We start from the raw sequence: 4,288 nt of genomic DNA, 5'->3' as shown, positions 1-4,288 counted from the left end.
CACAGACATCACAAGTGAAAGAGTGTTGCTAAGAGACAGGGATGCTGCACAACTTGCATCAGGAGCTTGACTCAGACCTYACATGCAAATGAGCTTGCGCCAAATCTTTTGTGTGYATGTGTGTGTGTGAAAGAAGCTGCCGAGGAAAGATTTTAATATTTAGGTTCTTAAATTGCAAAAAAGAAAAAAAAAGAAGAAGAAGGATTTTGAAGTAACACTAGCAGTCGGGATCGAAAGCTATTGAAGGGTTTTTCAATCAGTGATCAAAACATTTCCCCCCTTTTAAAACAACAAAATTCACCCAGGCTGAGGAAACTTTGAATATTTCCATCTTAATAAAGTTGAGAAACACATCAGATTTTTTTCGATGCTTCACAATCATGCTGCACTCTAAAAATGAAATGTTGGATTTACTTAACCATGTTATGTTACCTGGTTCCACTTAACTGAGTTGAGTAAATTCAAAGCAACATACTCATGTTCTTTGGCTAAAAAAAACTGATATATTGCTTTGAATTTACTCAACTCAGTTAAGTGGAACCAGGTAACATAACATGGTTAAGTAAATCCAACATTTCATTTTTTATAGTGTAGATTTATTCACCTTTGCTGCTTTCTTGACCCTGTTTGGCATTTTAACACGTGATAAAGATGCCTTTTGGTAAGGCTGGGTTGGGGGGAAGGATGGGGGTTAAAAGGTTTAGAGAGAGGGGTAGGGGGGGTTGTGACCTGGACCAGGTTATCTGAAGTGGACATTGATAATGGCCTTTAAGACGTGCCAAGTTTGATCTTCCGGCACGGAGCCGATCAATAGCGTGAGCAGAAGCGGTGATATGAGGTTACTGCATGAGCAACTGGTAAACAACAACAACAACATCTGCACATCGGCTAATTGGCTGGACGTTTTGATGGGGTCAAGACAACGAAAGAAACAAAGAAGCCATTTGGACAGTGTTTGAAGATCACATGGCGGAGCGTTAAACATCAATCCAACAGTATATTACAAGAGCAATGAGGTTTATGAATTATGAAGGCATAAAAAATGATATTTTAATAATAATATTAGAGATGTGGGTCTTTCTGTGGTTCGCATTATGCAGAGAGGGGAAAAAAACAGAAAAGAAAAAAGAGGAAACGGGGAGAGGGAGTGCAAGCAATCCACCACCGTGTTCAAAGACAACCTTGTCAATAGTACTCACAGTGGGCTAGGGGAGTGTAATAGCACTTCCCTGATTCTACATTGATATCATATAATCCAGTGTGCCCTGTTTCAGTATCATATTTATCTAACCTGCTGGGGGACAGGGTAAGGGGGACAGTGTCCCTGCTGCTAGGAGCAGACACATTACACACTGCCTCGTGTATTCTTATTGATTACTCCCACCCCACTGCCCAGGGACCATAATTTAACTCAGCAGGCACTACAGTTAATACTGAAATTCAAACATTCCATCTACACTTCAAGAGCCAAAAACAATTGACACTTTAAAAATGTGCAGGGCCTTTCTAAATGGGATCTGAAGGGAATGGATCTCCATTTTCTTCTTGGTACTTGTTTTTTTTTTTTTTTCCTTTCTTCCTTCCTTCTTCCCCCCTCCTCTTCAGTTTCCTGCCAGTAAAACCAGCACACTGTTTCAGAGACAAACAGTGGATACAGAGCTTTAAAAGAATTACAATTTGTTGAGGAATTTGTTAATTGGGAAAGAGATTAAGACATTCTGTTGAACACGATTTTCCTACAAACTTCTCAAAAATGTGGATACAATGAAAACAATCTGAGAACTAATAGAATCTGCTTTCCAACTTTAGTGAAACTTAACTTTTTTTATAACAGATCAGGGCCAACAGGGAATAAAAGACAGGAATTAAGACAATTGGAGTTGAGCTGTGAGTTCTGCTCAACAGCACAAAGGCTGCAGAGGCAAGAAAGGAAACTTTTCTTTGTTTAGATGATTTAAAACAAAATAAGGGTACTTGTGTTCGACGTGAATCATTTAAAAACATTATAGAAATGCTTTAAAACTCTGTTTAGCTTCATTTTAATACATTTGATTTTTTTTGTTCTGGGAATAATTGCAGAGGTTTCAAATCAACCTTTTTTTCTAACTAGGTTTTATTTAGGGCGTGGAAAAAAGGAAGCATTGATGAAAAGCTTTTTAGAGGGTAAAATAAAGCAGACCAGTAATTCATGACATCTGGTTTTTATTTCTTTAAATATTAATAAAAACACACATTTTGAAGGCAAAATGTAGATAACTTCAATCATAAATGCAATTTACATAGTATTATTATACATATCTCACACTGAAACCAGTTTGCATCAGAAGAATTGTTGATAATCCACATTATTTGACACAGTTCTTACCTCATCTAGATTTGAGTTAATAAATCCACAGATGATTAGTAAAATACTTGTAAAATTCTTCAAACTCTGATCGTTTTTCATGCTAGAAGTGATCAAACCTTTAGATTTTAAAAAAATAACGGATGAGCACAGACAGTCACACTTTTATTAAAGCTGAAATGAGCATCAGTGGGGATTAATATGAATTAATTAAACTGACTCTGTTTCCTTTAATGAGAGGGAGAGGATTTGATGTTAATGCAGTTGAATTCACAAAGGCTTCAATCCACCTAATTAACCAGCAGAGCTGCAAACACAGTGAAATGATCAATATTAATATTTTTTAAAAATAATATATTCCATCATTGCTATGGATATTTCACTTAGAAAAGGTAAACATTTGCAAACAGTTCGTCATACAAATAATATAAGTAGAGTTTTATTTTGTTTTTAGACACATTTTCTATTTTGTGTGTGTAATAATTAAAATGGCTGTTTTATCTCAGCTTTTAGTCATATGTGGCAGCGCTCACTGTTGCGTCTGTGTGCTGAGCAGAGATAGAGAGTCTGTGGAGGGCCAGGGAGCAGACTCCAGAGATCCATCCATCTCAATCTGAGGCTACAGCTGACACCTTACAAAGAGGTACAATTAATAAGGGCATTATCCAGCAGTAGGCAACAATGGAGTCCTAACGCAGAGACACCAACCTCAGGAGGCCCGGGGAGGAGAAAAAAAAAAAAGAGAGAGTGTGTGCGTGTGTGTTTATGGCTGGGGGGAAGGGCAAGCCAAAGTGCTTCAAAATGGGATGCATTACAACCAGTGTCTTCAGAACATAAATCTATTATATCCGACGTTTATGATCGATGGTGCAAGCTCTTTTGTGTGCTAAATGGGTCAAATTGTTTTTAAGGCTTCACAGCCAAAATCTTTTTGTGTCTCTTGTTAAATTGAAATGTTTTATTCTGTTACAGATGGTAGAACGGCATGATCATGAAGGAAGCATAAAAAGGGAAGTTTGAGAAAGTGRAGCAGAAACAGTTTGGCTGTCTGAGCTGCTCAGGTTCTGGAGACTTCATGAGAAGGAAATGTGAGTTATCAAACCCAGCGTATAAACTGATAATGGAGCCCTCATGAAATTGTCCTGTTAGTGCGGGTTGAGTGCAGCTCTGTGGTTCACAGGGGACGGGGCGGGGACACCGCTGCACTGACATTTACAGCAATCCAGGAGTTGTTTGTGGTCACTGGACTGGAGACAAACGCTGAACCCAAAAGGTCAGAGGCTGTGGCTAAATTTCATCCACAGTGGAGGTCCTCTCTGCTGGAAAAGACAAACAGAGCAGCTGAGGTGTGGAGTGGACTCGCTTTCTGAGAAATCAATCTGCCATCATGTAAACAAAGCAAAGGAGTACAGAGTTAAATAAATGTTCATTTAAAAAAATGTAAGAAATGATGACAAAAAAAAAAACAGAGATCAATACAAAGCAAAGTGAAACAAACGTCTGGGAACGGATCCTTAAATAATCAAGTCTTAATCGCTTCATAAGTCGGTTTCAGTTTTTTAAACAAAGTCAAGAGTCTCCTGCAGAGATGGTTTTATATTTTTCTGCTCATTCCGTGGGGAGAGGATGAGCCTGGTTATGGATTAAGGCTTTGATCAATAACAAGATAGGGAGACCGTCTCTCTAAGCTCAAGAAAATTAATTCGAAATGCAGTCAAACTCTTATCGACCCACAGACAGGGCTGGCTTTCATTGCAGGTAGTTGATAATCCACCAATATTGTGATGAGCAGCTAATCTCCTATTTTAAATACGACCTCCCCGGCACATAATAAAAGTTAAGACAGGCCGATCATTTGTTATCTATAGAATGTTTTTTTATTTATTTTTTTGTGAACAGGAAGATGTTGAGATCATTTCCTGTGCATTAACCTAAGACTTGGAG

The 4,288-nt window shown here is 38.2% G+C and overlaps 1 long non-coding RNA gene across 1 annotated transcript in view; it reads right to left on the bottom strand.

Annotated features, from left to right (window-relative positions):
* Window positions 1–2,185: 2,185 nt before the first annotated feature.
* Window positions 2,186–4,288, bottom strand: part of LOC106514324 (uncharacterized) — a 3,633-nt gene continuing 1,530 nt past the window's right edge. The window contains exon 2 of the long non-coding RNA XR_001309880.1: window positions 2,186–3,663. This is a non-coding gene — a long non-coding RNA (uncharacterized LOC106514324). The remainder of the gene's footprint in view (window positions 3,664–4,288) is intronic.

Source organism: Austrofundulus limnaeus, unplaced genomic scaffold, assembly GCF_001266775.1.
Source record: "Austrofundulus limnaeus strain Quisiro unplaced genomic scaffold, Austrofundulus_limnaeus-1.0 Scaffold19, whole genome shotgun sequence".
NCBI classification, from domain to species: Eukaryota; Metazoa; Chordata; class Actinopteri; order Cyprinodontiformes; family Rivulidae; genus Austrofundulus; species Austrofundulus limnaeus.
The sequence above is the reverse complement of the archived record's forward strand: the minus strand, read 5'-3'. Positions and strand labels throughout refer to the sequence as shown.